This window comes from Lynx canadensis, chromosome A1 (genome assembly GCF_007474595.2).
Source record: "Lynx canadensis isolate LIC74 chromosome A1, mLynCan4.pri.v2, whole genome shotgun sequence".
Taxonomy (NCBI): domain Eukaryota; kingdom Metazoa; phylum Chordata; class Mammalia; order Carnivora; family Felidae; genus Lynx; species Lynx canadensis.
The window spans coordinates 21,830,032-21,850,006 of NC_044303.2; the positions used below are offsets into that span (position 1 = coordinate 21,830,032).

Consider the following 19,975-nt stretch of genomic DNA (forward strand, 5'->3'; position numbering starts at 1 on the left):
AAGAGGAATTGTAACTATTAAACTTAGAGTTTGGTGTACATGAATTATAACCTTTAGCTTTTATTCTTACTAGATATGTTTTGTTTTGTTTTTTAATTTTTTTTTTTTACATTTATTTTTTTTTTTTTTTTGAGAAACAGAGTGAGACAAAGCGTGAATGGGGGAGGGGCAGAGAGAGTAGGAGACACAGAATCTGAAGCAGGCTCCAGGCTCTGAGCAAGCGGTCAGCACAGAGCCTGATGTGGGGCTCGAACCCATTAACTGTGAGATCATGACCTGAGCCGAAGTCGGACACTCAACCGACTGAGCCACCCAGGCGCCCCACTAGATATGTTTTTTTATAAGATCAATTTTTACTCTGCTCAAAGGCACATTCTATTATTCCACCTCATTCTCTTCAGATGAACTTGAGTCCTTTTCTGAGAAAATTAAAGCAAATGTGTGCTCCCTAACTTCATTCCTCTTTACCATGACAGTTTCTTTATTCAAACGTTATCTTTCCTTCTTATTTTAGAAAAATATGTGTCATTCTTCTTGGATATTAAACTTTTCACTTACATTTTTGATCCTTTCTTTCATTGTGAGCTCAAGAATTTCATCCCATTGACTGTCCCCCTCCTCTCCTGCATCTTCCTCATATCTGTCCTACTCAATCTACTGAGAATTCAAAGTAAGAAAAAAAAAAAGGCAAACAAAACCCCCTTTCTTTAGCCCTTCAAATTCTCCTTCCATTCTTCACCAAACACCTGGAAACAGTATTATGTGCTTGTGCCTTCAATCCTTAACCTCATATATTCCTGATTTTGTCCTTGACTGTTGTGTGTCAGGCACTACTAAGACTTCTGCCTCTCATCCAGTCTTCTAGGCAGGGTAGTTGGGCCATGCTACCTGGATCAGATGACCAGTTTCCCTGGAGGACTGTCCTCTGCCTGCTTTATGCTGCAGTATGCTATGGTGGTCCCAGCCTGGCTTTGATGTCTCTATCAGCCTATGTCTTTAGGATTTTAGGGGAATATGAATGCTCTATAGCATCGTACTGTTGAATGCTTCACATTTTTGAAATTCTCTTCTTTTTTTTTATTATATGTTTATTTTTCATAGTGATTTTAACTTATAAGAGAAAAATATTCACTGTTTTAATTTTTATATGTTTTATTTCTTATATTTGAGAGAGAGAGAGAGAGAGAGAGCATGAGTAGGGGAAGGGCAGAGAGAGACAGAAGCAAAATCTGAAGTATGTTCCAAGCTCCAATCTGTTAGCACAGAGCCCTACATGGGGCTTGAACTCACAAGCAGCGAGATCATGACCTGAGCCAAAGTCGGACGTTTAACCGACTAAGCCACCCAGGTGCCCCCAAGTATGCACTGTTTTAAAAAGCAAGTTTTAAAAAGCAAGTTCAAGGCTTCCAGTCCAGAAAAGATGATATAAAATCCATTTCTCCATATTAAGTACAGCTATACCCCTGGAAATAACATAAGAGGCAAATAAGAATTATGAAAGACAAAAAAAAATTTTGAAATTTAATGAGGGAAACAGTATGATTAGAAACCCTGGGGCTGGAAGAACAGTATAGTGGCAGGATGGCTTATGACCATCCTGCCCCACCTCCACTTAACAGAAAAAGATATTTTATACCTAGCATTGTACTTTTTGTATCTTTACATGTAGGTGCTTCCTAAAATTTTTTGTTTTTTGTTTTAAGTAGGCTTTGCACCCAGCGCAGAGCCCAATGTGGGGCTTGAACCCTGAGATCAAGACCTGAGCTGATATCAGGAGTCGGATGCTTAACCAGCAGGGCCACCCAGGCACCCCAGTGTTCTCTAAAGTTTTGTTTTTGTTTTTGGCTCTTTTTTTCTTGTACTCCATTGGCAGAATGAGTGACTCTCAGGTGTATTGCTCTGGTTCTGTTTTCTCTCCCAAGTTCTATTTCTGTATGTTCAAGTGCCCACAGGCATATATCCAGAAGTCTTGCTGGCACTTTAAACTTTTACATATCAAGCATTGGTTATTTTGTAAAAAAAATTTTCCTCCTCTGTTCCTTATTTCTTTTGAGATATTACCAGCCTATTCTTTCAGGTAGAAAACAAGGAAACTCATTGTTATCTTGAGTGTTTTCTTAATTACCATTTGACATTTATTCAGTTGCCAAGCCTATTTCCTCTGATACTCACATAGTCCTCTCATTCCCCTGCTGAGTAACCTTCGCTGTCATTTAATTTCATCACCTACTGTTTCTCTTCTCTGCCCTTTTGGTTCTTATACACCACCAAATTCATAATCGTGACATAGAGTTTTGATCACATTATGGTTGCCTTTTGCCCAGAAATTAACAGTTGAACTCATTACCCTACTCTTAAAGCTTCTCCATAATTTGGCTCAAACTTGTTTCTCCATTTTATTACTATCATTCACATAGCATTTGCTTCTGATAAACTAACTTCTTTGTTATTTACATTTTGCACTTCCTAAACCAAATCATACCCATCATTTAAGACTGAGTTCCAGGGCTACCGTCTCTGTGAAACATTCTCTGATTCCTCAAGATATACATATTTTTTTGTTCTTCTGAATTTTTGTGGTATTTCATTGGTCTTTTCCTTTGTGATTCATAACTTTTTGCCTTACACTGTATTTTTGGTACCTGTCTTATATCCCCAATTAGAATATAAATTCCTTATTCCAACCTGTATACCCATAGAGCAGATTGCCTTCAGATGGCTGGATGAATGAATCCTGTACATTTTTTTAGTTTATTTATTCATTTAGACAATAAAGCATTATTATAGAGCATCTCCTTGATAATTTACTATTATTTTCAAATTCACACTTCCAGAACATTTGAGCTTGTTTGTAACTTTTTACTGACATCATTTGGCTAATAGTCCCATTTCCCTTGCCCCCACTTCAAGTCTACCTTTTCGTTAGGGTAATCTGATATGAGGTAGACATTTTTTGCATTGTTCCTTTAGCTCTGTTGTGTTGGAGCCAATGATAGTGGCTTCTGGAAGTTTTTCTAGTTGATTTGAGGGTTAAGTCTTAGAAAAAAAAATATTCTTTAAACTCATTCCATTTTACTCATACTCATTCCATTTTGATCCTCAAAAGAAATAAGGATCAGAGGAGGAAATTTTTTTTTACAAAATAACCAATGCTTGATATGTAAAAGTTTAAAGTGCCAGCAAGAAACTCATTTCTAGTTTACTAATTTGTCTCTAGTCATTTACTTATGTGTGCATAATCCTCTGAGATGGAGTGTTCCTACTTAAATATATAGAACAAAGCTTAATTCACTTGGGCACAAGGCAAGCAAATGATGAAGCTAGGCTAAAATCCAGGGTTTCTGTATTATCCCTATCCCATGCTTTTCTAAAATGTTGCATCCAGAATTCTTTTGGAGTTATTTTGTTCTGGATGGTATATAAGGCAATTTAAAAAGTCCTTAAACACATAGTTACTGGCTTATTGGCATGTGGGTATGTGTATCTCTGGAGCACCCAGTATAGCTCTTTGTTTAACTGTTTTAATTGTTTAATAAAGGAAGTTGATTACACACTGCTTGTGAATCTTCCAGTGGATCTGCATCATTCCAGAGTAGTGACAGGGCAATAAGTGGACTGATATACTTTTAATATGCGCTAGAGTTTGTTTTTTATTTTATGAGTGGAGAAATGTCTAACACTTGGCTCTTAACTGATTGCTAGGCCCATGTGCATATTATTTTACTTGATCCTCACAGCCAGTCCTGGCACTGTATTATCATCTCTGATTTAAAGTTATGTTACTTATATACAGTCAGTTTTCATTCAAATCTAGGTCTGCCTAATACCAGAGACTACAGCCTATGAAACTAGCCGCTTGATATCTGAAGAATATTCAGAACAGCTTATCACATACAGGCCTTCAGAGGCTATATATCTGTGTCTGTTTATTGCTAAATATGTTTAGCTGTACATTATACTATCTTAGCGTTAGGGAAGCAAAGCAATCAGTCATTCCTTGGACTGGCATAGGAGATCTTAATGCTGGGGCTGAATATTGCAGCTGCCACTGCAGCTCGGAACCAGCAGGGGGCCAGAGTAGTGCTGGAAAGAGAAAAACCCTGACTTTTCTCAGTTTGAAAGTCTGCTCTGGTGTTTTGGAAATACAGCCAATAGGAGTAAGAATGTCGCCTAATTTTTGTTATTCACCTTCCTCCCTCCTGAAACACACACACACAAAAAGGAGATGGGAAGCAGAATAGAATAAGAGAAAAACCAGAATAATTGAGCTTTGTTATCTTGTTCAAGTTAGTTATGAGACCTTTTAAAGATTTCCAGATTTGGCCAAGGATTAGCAATTAGTGGACAGCTGGAAATGTGTTTTTTTTTTTTTTTAATTCTTTATTTTTGAAGTATGGTTGACATACAGGGTTGTATTAGTTTCAAGTGCACAACAGGAAATGTGTTTTTAATTCTGTCAGTTAAATTTTATTTCTGTGCAACTTGGATACCTCTAAATTATTTCTCCTATAACATTTCTTCTATATTCTGCTTTTATGAAAGCAATTTGAATATCTTTAAGCAACTTCCAAGGCCTCAGTGTTAATAATGTTTGAAATGGAAATTATGAGAAGGAAGAACTAGAGAAATCTATGTTTCTTGGGTAGAACCTATGGTTCTCAAGGTAGAATCTTGGTTCTTGGGTAGAATCTATGGTTCTCAAGACTTTATTGGCTTTTAAGGCTAACGGCTATCAAAAAATAAATTAAATATTATTTCTGGGTTGCCTAAAGATGTATATAGCTGTGATATTCTGGATTTACACTGTGGTCTTTAGGAATAGAGAAAAACAAACAAAAACGTGAATAAGAAGTAAAGAAAAGAAGTGAGAATAAGAGAGAGGTAAATGCCACTAAAACAGCCAAAGATCTGTAGTTACTCAAATTAGCAAAATTGCAATAATAGGTCTACAATATGTTTAGCCTACTCGAACACATACGTATGTATACATACATATATTTTATAATGGTAAATGTAATAGTCATTTCTGCTATACCACTTGTTTTGAAACAGATATGTTCCAACATGATTGATTGATATATTAGGGAACAGTGTGAGCATAATACACTTTCCTTGTTTACTTTTGGGTAGTTTCATTTCGGAGAAGCACTATGGGAATGCACAAACCACCTTGCTGAACCAAGCCACATAGAAATACACAAAATGTATACATGCACACACTTCCAATTTTTTTAATGTTTATTTTTGAGAGAGAGAGATAGAACACAAGCAGGGGAGAGGCAGACAGAGAGGGAGACACAGAATCTGAAGCAGGCTCCAGGCTCTGAGCTGTCAGCACAGAGCCCAATATGGGGCTCGAACTCACAAACCGTGATACCATGACTTGAGCCGAAGTCAGACACTTAACCAACGGAGTCACCCAGGTGCCCCAACATGCACACACTTCAAATACCAACCAGCAATCTCAGTGTACCACATATTATGAGTCACATCCATGTACATTTGGTATTAAAACTTTCCAACTGATTTCAGATAACCCTATTACCACTACTTCAAAATAACTCACAAACTACAACTCTTTAACACCTACCTTCGTAAGCAAATGCCAGGTCTTTTTCAAAGTAAAATGCCATATTTATTATTTATGTTTATGTTATTATTATTTATGTACTTTTAAACCATTTAGCATGTAAGACCATGCTGTTTTTATTAGGTTCCTACCTTTTCTTAAAAAAAAAAAAATTGTGATGAAGTTTTTGAATATTGAGTTCCAACCTCACTGTACCTTGCTATTTGCCTCTTCAGTGTGATCACAGCCCTGAGCTAAATGAGTATGGGCAAAAGCAGGGAGGCAGAAAGTGTGAGAAACATATGAAAGAACCTACGAGAAGATATGGTTAGAAAATATGAAAGATATGATGAGAAAGAAAAGATGTGTTCAGAACATAGGAGAAGCCTGAGGACCCAAGCATCTCTTCGCCCTTGGGCAAAGCTAACAGTCAACCCCAGAATACAACATGATCTGTTGGGATGCATCCTGGGTGTAAGGGGGCAGGTTTACCCTCACTGAGTTGGAAGAAACAGTGTAACCTGGGGGCTGGAGTAATGGACAGAGCAGTGAAGCCATTAGAGACAAAAATCACAGCAGCAAGTTCAGATTCAGCGATTTCTGACTTTGATTAGTAGAAAACACAAAGCCAAAGAGAATCTAAGAGAGTTGTATTGTCAAAGATATTTAAGTCTGAGAAGTAAAGGCTTGTGATTTCCCATCCCCTGGAAACTCCCAGACTACTGAATGTGATTCCGAAACAAGTGGACTGCTTCAGCAGGAAACCTCCCAGTCAGGAGCCATCCACAGTGACCTTCTCAGTGTGATTTTGGGGGATGGCTGGTAGGGGAGATCTCCCAGAGATTAGAGACTAGAATCAGGGGCAAACAATTTGGTAACTATGGAACTCATTTCCTTTCCCAGACAGGGAAGCTTGCTCTTCCTGTCCAACCAAATATCATATATATTATGGATTGATGGATTGATTTTTTATCTCCCTTTTTTTCATGTAGGAGTATTTATTGCTGGTGTCTTTTTTTTTTTTTTTTTTTTTTTTTACTTTGCCTTGTTTATTATTAGATGTCTTGGTGTGGGGGTGAGCCATAGGATGATAGACCATAAGGAGCAGCTTCAAACTTGATTGAGCATATAATCAACAGATTTTGGAGCTGGAGGCAGTAAACAAGTTTGAGTAAGAGTGAGTGCACTGTTCGTCACGTGTGGAAACCTTGCCTAATGTTAGGCAGGGCCATTGTTGAAAGTATAGATGTAGGAAAAGGGTAGGTATGGATGCTGGGCAACCAGTTGGAACTTCTTTATGGAACGGTTTTATGTAACACATAAATGTAACTGAGTGAATCCAGCTACATATGCTTTGAAGTTCAATCTTACTGTAGATAATCTCACCCAACATTTCACTTGACTCTTGACTTGAAGTTGCTCTTTCATGGTAAGCCTCATAATTCACCTTTTCCTACCTCACAGGCCTGTCAATCTCTTGGCACTAATGCTAACACACTCAGCAGCCAAGCTGGTTAATAAGTGGGCCCTGTTCTTACGCATGCGGTTATTAACAATTGGTTACCTGAACTAGCAGGACCAAAATCATTTTTCAGGTTTGATATGGCTATTGAAAGAGAGGATCAGGACCAGAGACCTCTTCTTTTGAGATTGTGGGGGCCAAGGCCTTGTAATCTGTTCTACCAGGTAGGGAGAGCCCAACTATGAATGAAGGCCACACAAAAAAAAAGCAATGCAAAAGGAGAGAGAAAGAGCTCCGGTGACCTTGTTTAAGCTTTGGCAGAAGTTAGCTTTAATCCAGGGTCTCTCAACCTTGGTACTGTTAACATTTTGGGCTGGATAACTCTTTGTTGGGGGAGAGGATATTCTCTGATTTTAGGATGTTTAATAGCTTCTCCAGCCTCTCCCCACTAGATGCTTCCCCAGTTGAGAACCACTGCTCTAATCCTAGGCTTGTGGCTACATGATCCTTAATTTCCCTTTTCGCTGAACTTATTTGCATTGGGTCTGTCACTTGCAGTCCAATTATTTTAGTTAACTTTCTCCTCCAGTTTTTATATGTAAACAAAAATAAATGTACTCATTAAACATAAACAACCCTGAAACCAATAAGGTAAAATTAACAATAATTTAGTTCAATAAATAGCACTAAATTGCCAATAAAACAATCATAAAAATAGGTATTTGTGTGTTTTGTATTTTACATGTTAGAGTCTTGATTTTTTTTTAACATGACAAATCAGTTTTTGTGTCAATTAGTGTTACTGCTGACAGTATGTTTATTTATTTTTGAGAGAGAGAGAGAGACAGAGCATGATCAGGGGAGGGGCCGAGAGAGAGGGAGACACAGAATCCGAAGCAGGCTCCAGTCTCCGAGCTGTCAGCACAGAGCCCGATGCAAGGCTCAAACCCACAAACTGCGAGATCATGACCTGAGCTGAAGTCAGACACTCAACCAGCTGAGCCACTCAGGCACCCTGACAGTAAACACTTTTTTAACCACCAGTGTGTTATTTTGATGAACTAATCAATTTAATATTGTGCCTTTAAAAATTCTGTAACTAGTTATAAGACTTATGGCTAGTGAAGTAGATATGTATCAAAGATGGAATCTAAGTCTTACAATACTCAATAATGTGAATGTGACTACTAAGGTAGAGGAGGTATTGGAATTCTGCATAGTTACACTACCACATATAGTAATAACTTTTCCCACCATGTTTTTGTATTTGAATTACTGTAGAATCATTGCTTATTTTGTGAACCATGATGTCATTTGACCGTAACTTGATCTATGTGTATCATTTGCATTTTTAACTTTTCCTCTCTGCTTTTCTCAATAGCTGATACAACTCCATGGCACTACATTATTTATAGGTTGTTAAAGTCTCTATCTAATAATAAACTATTAAAATCTCATTCTATGGAACTTTTTTCAATTGTGAATTAACAATGTAAAATAGAAGTTTTGATTTTGTATCAGGTAAACTAATCCAACATTTTGACATTGGAACTCTCTAATATAATGGTAGTTGTATATGCTTAAAAGTACATTACAAGTTAAATTAGAAGTTAACTTGAGGGACACCTGGGTGGCTCAGTTGGTTAAGCATCTAACTCTTGATTTCAGCTCAGGTCATCATCTCACAGTTCTTGAGATTGAGCCCTGCATCAGGCTCTGCACTGTCAGTGTAGAGCCTGCTTGGGATTCTCTCTCCCCCTCTCTCTCTCCTCCTCCCCAGCTTGCTCTCTCTCTCTCTCTCTGTCTCTCTCAATAAGTAAACATAAGAAAATAAAAAGAAGCTAACTGAGAAAAATTGATTTTTTATTTTTTAAAGTTTATTTATTTTGGGGGAGAGAGAGAAAAGAATGAGCAGGGGAGGGGCAGAGAGTGAGGGAGAGAGAGAATCTCAAGTAGGATCCATGTGGAGCCCAACACTGAACTCAAACTCACAAACCACTGTGAGATCATGACCTGAGCTGAAAACAAGTGTTGGACGCTTAACCTATTGAGCCACTCAGACGCTCCTGCAAAGAATTATTTAAACTTCACTTATTAGTTTTATTGTTAGAAATTTGATAATGTTATTTTGAATCTATGTTAGGTATATTGAAAGATAACCACATCATTATGTTAATGTGTTTTGAACTAAGATTTTTATGTAAGAGAAGACAAATACAAAATTTAAAACATAGAGTTGAAACTCTGTAATGTTAGATATAAACTAATGATATTTTTTTAAACGTATTTCCTAACTTTGATCACTGAAGGATCTAGAAGCAGTGACATCCCGGTAGCAACGAGTATGCCTGGTACCCAAACTTCGCTAAAAACACTGGAGCTCCCTGGAGAAATGGCTCATTCCAGATCTGTGACAGAGTAAATACAAAGTGAGGCTGGGACATTCTGGTGAACTAGAAAGCAATAAAAATTTGAGGAGTAATGGAATTGTATCAAAAGTATGCAGGAAGTATCTTGAAGTGGCTTCCACTGGACATATTTGGGGAAATTTGCACACTTATTATAAATACCTCTTCTATATCATTGCATATCCCCTAGGGTTCACTGGTCTCAGTTCAGCTCTGTGCAAACTCTAGTGTAGGTGGAACCATACATAGCTCTATTTCCTGCTGTTCTGCAAGCCCCTGGCTTTTTGCAGTGTCCACAGGGAAGACTCACACATATGCACCCTGGAGGTACAGAGGAGTTAAACTCAAGTGTATGGCAGTTAATGCTCTTTTGGGAAAGCCTTTCTTTAATCCATGGAAAATGAAGCCAGTGAATAAATTTTATTCTTTCTCTTTTCTCCTCATACCTTAGCGGTGGTCCTGAAATGTGCTTATATGGCTCTTAAGAGGTTCAGTCTGACAAATTAAATAGGTGGCCAGCTTGATAATGCATATTGTCATAATTGGTTCTCCCTCCTTTATTTTATTCCTCTTGTCCCTCACTCCTGCTTATTGTGATTGGATTACTTTTAAAACTAATATTACATAAGGCTTTTTCTTCAGACTCTTCTTTTTTGGGAAACCAAGCTAGAAGGATGGCATCAAAAAAACTAATGCATGTAATTTATTGAAGCACTGAATATATAAAGATTTATGAATGATTTTGAATGATATTCAAAAGAAGAGAAAGACTTACCTCACCAAAAACAATCTTTTATTTGCAACCATTGGAAGTGAAGGTTACCAGCTTTTTACTCTCAGAATTGGTAATTAAAGGAAGAGAATTAAGCCATTATCATTCTTTTTCAATTAGAAATATAGTTGAGGAGAAGCTCTTTCCTACAAAACAGTGCCAGCCAATATAGCAGAAAGAAGAATAGAATTTTTTTAATGACCAGTTTTCAACCCCTGATGAAATGATTGATTTAGGTTAGGATCATCAGTGAAGACAAATTCTTGCAGAAAGTGTTAGTGGAGAACTGTATATTACTGCATGCATGTTACAAATGATCACTCTATACCTTGTTAGCTAGTTAAAAGGGACAGAAAGTCTTTTCAACAAATAAATTTGCTATTATTACCTTAACTCATAGTAGTACCTTAATTATTACTTAAGATTTTAAAGCCGTATTGTATTTTCCTGGTTTTTTGCATGCCTAGTAATTTTTGACTGGGTGCCAGACATAAATTGTATGCTGTGTGCTACATGTCTAAAAATTCCCTTAAATATTTTGAATCTACTCTAGGATGCAGTTAATTTATTTGGAAAGAATTTTAACCTTTCAGAACTTACCTACTTGTAAGCTCTATAAGGAAGCACCAGAACAACTTTTAATCTAGGGCAAATTTGGTCTCACTGCCAAGGCAGTATCCTTCAGAATATTCAACCCAACTTTCCATATATTATGAGAGTTCTTCATTCTGGCTGTTGGGAACAGGAACTATATCCAGCCCTGTGTGAATACTGGGAATTCTTCAGCCTGGTTCTTTCCATTGGTTCATCTCTTGGCCTTGGAGAGTTTTCTCACAGACGTGCTAATCAGTTCTCAGATGAAGATCTGAAGAGAATCCTCTGCAGGTCTCTGGGACTGTCTTTGCAACTCTCTCCTCTCTGGTATTCTGCCCTGTGATTTTAGGCACATTGGCCTTCTTGAATTCTCAACCCTTGTCTCTTTAACTCAGGGAGACTGCCATGCTCTGTTTGGGTTCCCCTTCCTGTTCTGCTGCCTGGGGCTATTACCTTGTTTGTTTCCCTTCTCTCAGGGATTACTGGGCTGAGCTGCCTGGTGTCCAGTGTCTAAAAACCATTGGTTTATATATTTTGCCCAGTTTTTAAGTTATGTAAGACAAGATTAAATTCAGTCCCTGTTACTTCATCATATCCTGAAACAAAAGTCACTGTAATTGTACTTTTTAATTACTCTGTTCAAGTAATTTTTAGATGACTGTACTTTAAGAAAAAAATTTTAAACTTTTATTTTTGAGAGAGAGAGAGAGAGAGAGACAGAGTGCAATCAGGAGAGGGACAGAGAGAGAGGGAGACACAGAATCTGAAGCAGGCTCCAGGCTCTGAGCTATCAGCATGGAGCCTGATGCAGGGTTCAAACTCATGAACCACGAGATCATGATCTGAGTCCAAGTCAGACACTTAACCTATTGAGTCACCCAGGCACCCTAGAAGAATGTACTTAAAATTTTTTTCAAGTATTAATAGGATTAAAGAATATTTGCTTATCTGTTAAATTTTTTTTAAATAACTTACTTTTATCATCTTGTTTTCAGAGAATGAAGTTGTACCATTTTAACTTTGGAAATTTATTGCCTTTTTTTATGACTTAATATATGGCCACTTTTTGTGATTTCTTTGTGTGCATTTTAAAAAATGGTGTTTGGTAGGAATCAAATGTAAACACATATATAATCATATGTAGTCAGTCTTACTATATACTTTAAATACCTTGTCTCTATTTTGTGCCTTAGAACCATAGATTGATATAATGTCTCTCAGTGCTAAAATGACCTAAAAAAATTTTACCTCATAGTTATTCTAAACACCATCCTTACAAATTCTGAATATCTTCAGGTATACCAGAACTTTTTGAGTATAATCTTGGACTCAGGAAGATACAAGGCACTTAATACCCTTTAGTGATAATATCCATTTAACACTTTATTTATTTTTATTTTTTAGAGAGAGAGTGCAAGTGGGGGGGGGAGAGAGAGAGAATCTTAAGCAGGTACTGTGCTCAGCATGGAGGCTGACACAGGGCTCGATCCCAAGACCCTGGGATCATGACCTCAACTGAAATTAAGAGTTGGACGCTCAAATGACTGAGCCACGCAGGCACCCCTCCATTTAACATTTTTTAAAAGTAGGGAATAAAACTCTATGTTTTACAAAACTACAAATTAAAGGAATAATTGACAGACTAATTTCTAGTCATCTTTGGTGCCCATTTCTTAGGTGTTAAGAACCAAATTACATTATAATATATTTAAGTTTAAAAGTCTACTTTAAATGAACCACCTTAAGAAATACATATTTTAGAATACAAATATATGTATATTAGGGTATATTTATTAAACATATGATATATAGATTAAGAAATAAAGCCAAGCCTTATTTGCTTTTTTCTTAAGGGTAATAAACAATTTAATCTATTTACAGATTTAAAAAAATTTTTAATAATTTTTTAAAAATGTTTATTTATTTATTTTTGGCAGGGGTAGGGGTAGAGAGATGGGGAGAGCAAGAATCCCAAGCATGCTCCACACTCTCAGTGCAGAGACTGCCACAGGGCTTAATCCGAAGAACCGTGAGATCATGACCTGAGCTGAAATCGAGTTGGATGCTTAAGTGACCGAGGCACCCAAGTGTCCCTGTAGATTTTTGCTTTGCACTTTATTTAAGCTCATATTCTTAGGGATGCTTTAGTTCTGCAGAGACTAAGATTAAAATACAGTAGGTCTACTGACTATTGTCAGTTCTGTAATTGAGAGGTCTGTCATCAGAAGAGGAGCCCTAGGGGTACCTGGGTGTTTCAGTCGGTTGAGTGTTCAACCCGACTTCAGTTCAGGTCATGATTTCATGGTTTGTGAGTTTGAGCCCCGTGTGAGGCTCTGAGTTCTCAGCACAACCTGTTTCTGATTCTGTGTCTCCCTCTCTCTCTGCCCCACCCTCCCCCACCAAAATAAATAAACATTAAAAATAAAATAAAAATAAAATAGGGGTGCCTGGGTGGCGCAGTCGGTTAAGCGTCCGACTTCAGCCAGGTCACGATCTCGCGGTCCGTGAGTTCGAGCCCCGCGTCGGGCTCTGGGCTGATGGCTCAGAGCCTGGAGCCTGTTTCCGATTCTGTGTCTCCCTCTCTCTCTGCCCCTCCCCCCGTTCATGCTCTGTCTCTCTCTGTCCCAAAAATAAATAAACGTTGAAAAAAAAAATTAAAAAAAAAGTAAAATAAAATAAAAAAAGAAGAGGAGCCCGAGAATTTTGATTGGAAATATAAACTGGGAGACAGAACCTGAAAGTCTTTGGGACTGAGGAACTAGAAGAGAAAACTCCAAAGCAGGCCCTGACTCCCTGACTGGCATTCTCTCAAGGCCAGCATGTATTCCAAGCTGAGTACATTGCCTCTTTAATTCCAAAGAATCCTACAAATGTTGTCTAAGCCTGTCACCAGCCATTCCACTCAGTTTTCTACTTAATTCTTCATTCTCAATTTTTGCAGAGAGATCCATAATTTTAAGGTATTTTACCTTATAAATCTACATGTGTAATAATGAAAAAGTGGTATTATAATAGTCTTTGGCCTTATAAATTCTCATTGAAGAGATATTAATCATCCTGAGCAGTGTTTGTGTATGTATATGTGGAGGGACGGGGGCTTCTAAACAAAGTAATTGTATTTGGTTTACACATAAGTAGTAGAAGCTGTTCTACTTAATATTTTCAGGGTCTATATGTTTCTGTGTTCTTTGTAATTTTCCCTTTTGTAACTACAAATGTTGTTTCTAAGTTTCAAAATATGCCATATTTTAAAATACAGTAAACTTCCACAAAATTACACTTAAAATTAAAGTATGAATACTAATTCTAAAATCTTCCTTGCTTTTTAAAATCTGAAGATTAAATTCATAATACTTGAGTATTTCCTTGCTACATTTTTATTATGATTAGGAATCAGCATCTTCCCTGAGAAGCTAACATATTAACAGATGTATCTGTTATTATCACTGTCAACACACCTTTGTTAGAAACATTTTTAAACAGCATTGTCAGGCCAGTTTAATCTGTGGACAGAACCCCATACATGAACGACTATAGGACTTTAAAGGGAAAAGATGGGATGAGAAAAATATTTTGTTTATCCCTAGACTGTTTTGGGAGGAGGGAGCAAGATTTAAATTTGCCTCAGCTTTAATTGCTTTACACACATTCTTGTGACGCACAGTTGGGAGGGAGGAAGAAAAAGAGGGAGCTGTTACTGTGTGGTATGTATCTAAAAGAGTGCATTTGAAAGGGAGAGGAGAAAGCAGAAGCAAGCTGGTCTGACCAGAAACAGAACTGCCTGTGACAGATTAAGAGACAAGCGAGGCTTGGAATCTGAGAGCAAGCAAAGAGAGTGGAAATTTACAGCTGCCCTGTGTGAGTGTTCAAGTGATCATTTTCTGCTAACGTTTTCCGGTGGTAACTGTTACTCTTCAAAGAGAGAGAGAGAAAGTCAAGACGGGATTGTGGAAACTCTTTTCTCTGCAACGCTTTGGTAATAGGAGGCACCCTCTATTAAATGGAAGATAAAGCTACTTCATGTAAAGTGCTTTGAGCCCAAGAGAGAGCTGTCTTCAGCACCTCACCATGTGTCTACTTTTTGTTGCTTAGACAAGCCTGGACATTTCTGTAACATTTGGTGAGTATCAGCCAGGTTATCTATACTAGTTCATAGAAATGGAATTAATATGGTAAACTTTAGTTTTAGTAAAGGTTTTACAGTTATTGCTTATACATTCATTTTAAATTGTGTTGTTACCTTGTTTCTTTGTGCATGATGAACTGCTGTTACTAGGAGAGGTTTAAAAAAACAGCAACTACAAAACAATACTTCTCTGTTGCCTAAGGCACTTGAACCATTACCAACTATTCTGTGTCCATGGAATATCTTATTTTGGAAATGGGTTTTTATTTACAGAGGGTTACCAAAAATAAAATAGTGGCAGTATACTACTTTTCATGTTTCTTTTTCAACTGCATAAAAATTCAGGAGTTACCTCTTTCTGTGTATTGTCACTAAATTTAAAATTGTCAATGTGATGTTTGGTATCTTCAATTATTATAAATTACACCCTTCTCTCATAATCCCAGTGGAAGTGTTAATGATACCATTATTTACAAGGACATATAATTTAAATATTGAATGCTTCTGTTAGATCCAATAAGTGACACATGATTTTTTCCCCAAATTCTGTAATGAATGTAAGAATTAGACAACGTACATATCAAATTTACCATTTGATACAAAATGGATGCACATGGATTTCAAATTAAGGATTAAAACAGTTATTTTCTTATAGCTGATACCGAGCTCTCACATAATATTTTTGTTCTGCTGAAGAACTGTTATAGCCAAATGCATATATGTATACAAGCAATACAGCAGAAAAAAGAAAAATAAACTCATAAAATATGTATTCACATTCCAAGAAAAACTTTAATTGTACAACCTTAACATAGGAGATTGTATACTCATTTTTTATATGTCTTTTTAAAGGCATCAGTGGAAGACACGTAATCATTCTTCTGTGGGAGGAAGGAAATATACATTGTTAGCTGCTAAAGTGAGTCATTGCATAGAGGTGCACCATTCTAGGCAAAGTTTCTAATTTCCTCTCTGCCAGCATCAAAAAATATGTCCTTAGTGATTCAAGTGAGTCCTTTAAGGCAGAACAACTTAGCTGAAATGAAAACTTCAATAGAGTGTCAGTAAACATATCAAAAGGGTTTATACCCTAGACATAATATATAAAGTGGTGCATTTCCTCTATGTGTGCAGAAGCCTGTAGAACAGGTTTTGTTTTGTGGTTTCTTTCTTTCTTTCTTTCTTTCTTTTTTTTTTAATGCCTTTGACCTATGTATAAGAAGAAACTCAGCTGATCTTTGGAAACCTTTTCTGGACCAGTATCTTGCACTTAAAGTCAAAAGTAAATAAAATAAAGATAATATCACAAACCAACTTTTCTTCTTTACTGAAGTTCCCATACTCGGTCCTTCTTAGACCAGTGGAAGGTTTGCATACAGCTTCACAATTGTCAGAATAATTTTTTATTTTAAGCTAGTAAGTCACTGGTATTACCTTGGTGGTAGCACCATTTCTTAAGCCCATAGGAATGTAAATATAACAATAAAGATTAAGTCATTCTCAGTTTACAAATATTTTGTACTTCAGAAGTTTATTGTGAATGGGTTGTTGGGAATTTGGGACCCATCTTCCCTGGAAAATAATTCAATAAATGATTGACTTTTATTATAACCTGAGAACATATTACAGTCATAGTATAGAAAAACCATTGCCACCCTGAAAAATACTAGAAAAGCAAGTCTAGTAATGAAACTAAATGTAAAAACAATTCTATTGAATAAGACATTATTTTTATTTATCTTAGATATTAATGCTTGAAGAAAAGCAAATTTAATGAGATGAATGGGTTTTGGGAAAGATGCTTATAAATAGGATTTCTAGGTACTTTTGAGAGCTTCCATGGTTGATTGCATTCCCTTTATGAGACCTTATCCCATGTTAAGATTAGTGATTTTTGTTTCCCTTGCCATAGGCATATTTCTAGCCATTGCTTTTACCCTTATCACCCATTTCTAGAGTCTAGCTCAGTGGCACATAAGTAGATACCTAATAAATAGTTACTAGATGAGGCCTAAACTTTTTCTTTGGTTCACAGAAATGGAACTGATGAATTTTTGCAAGATACCCAAAAAAGGAAAGGGGTTTAGGGGCGCATGGTTTTCATTATGAGAAAGATATGGCCTGATAAGAATCATTGAATTGTGAGACACAAAGCAATATTAGTACAGAATAGGCCTAACTATTCTGAGAAAAAGGGAAGACCTTGGTATAACTTAGTGGCACCCCTGAATGAGTAGGGATGGTGATGGGGGAGGCAGTTTACAAGCTTGGTATCTTGAGTACATGGGACATTCTAAGGTAAGGTGTCACCTTTATGTATTTGCATAAGTGTACCAGGACTCATGAAGAAATGTGGCCTATTAGGAAAACTCAAATTAGGTCTATCTAAATTAAGTTTAGTGACACTGGTCCTAAGAGTTTCTCTAAAGTGCTGTAGTACGAAATTTAAAAGTTGGCAATGTAATAAACACATATAATGAAATAAACAACACGGTGAATGCAGATTGCACTTAGATGACTTTCAGTGGCAGAACAACTTTTCCATTTGATCAAGAAATACTTTCTTTGTTCTATTTCAAAAACTATAAACCTTGTCTTAATAATAACAATATCTAACCAAAACTTGATGATTGTTATGTATAATATGTATGTGCTTACAGGAAAGACTAAAAAAAAGTCAATTTTGAGTTTCCCTTGATAATTCTGTTGTAAAGAATAACCATTTGTGAATTTCAGTGAGATCTGATGCTTTGAATACAGGTACTAGTTTTTGAGAATACGGACCTAGCTTCAGACCTCTGCTATAAGTTGAGATTATGAAATTCTAATATAATATTCTCATTCATTGACAGTCATTAATCAGTAATAAATGTAGAAAATTTTAGCTCTGACAAATGCCTGGATCTGTCAACAGAAACATCGCTATAAACCTAATGAATGAAGTTACTGGTTGTTTTTCCTGGAATAGTAGTCTAGTAGGTTATTATTTGTAATAACAAATACATTAGCTGTTGTGTGTCTTCCTACCTTCATGTACTAATTGTGTTTTTAAAATTATTTCACTGGTTACAGTACACTAGAATTAAGGAACAGTTCTCAAGGACATGGGTTTCTCTTAAAAAAGAGTTTTTATTCTGATGCAAGTCTGACCAAGGCTTCCAGATGAATGAGGATGCATAAGAAACTTCTCACAAGTTTTCCATTTCTTGTAAATTGTCCAGTTTTAGAAAAGCTCTCTCCTAAACTCTGTTAATAAAACTTATAAAAACAAAATCATTCTTAGTCATTTTGAACTGAGAAAAAGAATGATCAAAGTCCTTATTTATACTCTATTGCCTACAGTTTCACTCATTTCTATAGGTTTTCAAGTGAAAAATTTAATTGTAGTGCCTAATTACATTTAACATATGTATTTTAAAATAGAATCATTAGGGGCACCTGGGTGGTGCAGTCGGTTAAGCGTCCGACTTCAGCCAGGTCACGATCTCGTGGTCCGTGAGTTCGAGCCCCGCGTCAGGCTCTGGGCTGATGGCTCAGAGCCTGGAGCCTGTTTCCGATTCTGTGTCTCCCTCTCTCTCTGCCCCTCCCCCGTTCATGCTCTGTCTCTCTCTGTCCCAAAAATAAATAAACGTTGAAAAAAAAATTTTTTTAAATAGAATCATTAAAGAAGCCATTGATTGGAAAACACTTTGACATATATCATATGCTCTATAATGGATTTGGTGTCATAATATGCATAACTAGAATGATATGCTTTGTAATTTATTATCTCTGTGAAGGCACTTCTAAATTATGACTTTGTCAGTGGGGGGAAAGGGGACTACTTGGATATGACAAATACAGCAGAACCATTGGGAATACTTAAAAATTTTTTAAATATACATTAAATCAAATTTACCCATTTAAAGAGAACAGTTCAATGAATATTGACAGATGTATATACTCATGTATATACATTAAAAAAAATGAATCTTACTAGCCCAATTATCTGCCATAGATGCACTTTGATCATATCATGTCTGTGAGTTCTATTTGCAATACAGATAAAAGAATGCTCATTACTGAACTTTTGTGGTTTTTTTTTAAAATGTGGGGCTAAGTTTGTTTTATTTTTTTTTAGTTTAAGAGAAGGTAATTATGCCTTAAGTTTAAATTAGCAAGCTCTAAGAAAGAATTTTGGAAATGTTCCTCTCTCACTCATTGTTGATTGTAAAATAAACATGTGAAAGGAAAGAAGGCTCATTTTTGAGTTGGCTTTCTTTCAGTGAATAATTTAAATTAAATAAAATGATTTAAAAATAGAATTAGTACATGAAGTTAGGAAGATATATAACCACTAAGTTAGAAGTTTGGTTACTTTTTATGTTTTTATCTATGGAAATCTTGAGATTTTTCTTGGCTTCAGAGATGAATTTCTCACTTCCTTAAACTTTTACGGGAAACCTTTGAACTATTTTTGAACAGTATAATTGGAGGTTAAACATAAAGGCCTGGAAATGCTCATTAGCCCCTACAGATAGACATTTATTCCCCTTTAAATATTTTAAGGAATAAGAAACAAGGAAATTGAATGTCCCAAATGACCTTTTCTCCTAGCTTCCTCTTCTCATTCCCCTATAAACACTCCTCTCCACTTATATCACTGAACATGTTCAGATGACTCACTCGAGCGATTGACTCGGGGCCACCTTTAACAACACTCACATGTAAGTTAGGGATATGAAGCATTTTACCATGTATCAGAAAAGGGAATGCTGCCAAAATCTACTACAAAATCTACAGGGCCTGAGTTCTCTGGGAGTAGAGCTGAGTAATTTTTTTTGGCTTTCTCTCCAGAATCTGAGCCAAGTTCTACTCTTTATGAAAATTTCATAGCCAAAGTAACAGAAATCATATTTGTTTGACTAATGCTTTGAAAAGACATGGTGACCAGATATTCCACAGTTTGAACTTTAAAACACAGTTAGTTGTTCAGTTATTGAAAAATATAATTTACGAGAAGATGTTTCCATTATAAGAGCATTTGCGTGGCCTGTTAAACAAA

At 36.4% G+C, this 19,975-nt stretch overlaps 1 protein-coding gene across 14 annotated transcripts in view; it reads left to right on the top strand.

Moving 5' to 3' along the window:
- The window catches only part of CAB39L (calcium binding protein 39 like), a 132,033-nt gene that overhangs the window by 20,360 nt on the left and 91,698 nt on the right, over positions 1-19,975 (top strand). For 8 of the 14 annotated variants that reach the window (XM_030310370.2, XM_032595043.1, XM_032595088.1 and 5 more), the window contains one exon: positions 14,726-14,925. The exons of 5 other annotated variants lie outside the window; for them this stretch is intronic. The gene's annotated coding sequence lies outside the window, so the exon portion shown is untranslated. The remainder of the gene's footprint in view (positions 1-14,725; positions 14,926-19,975) is intronic. One more of the 14 variants, XM_030310387.1, reaches the window with a different exon arrangement.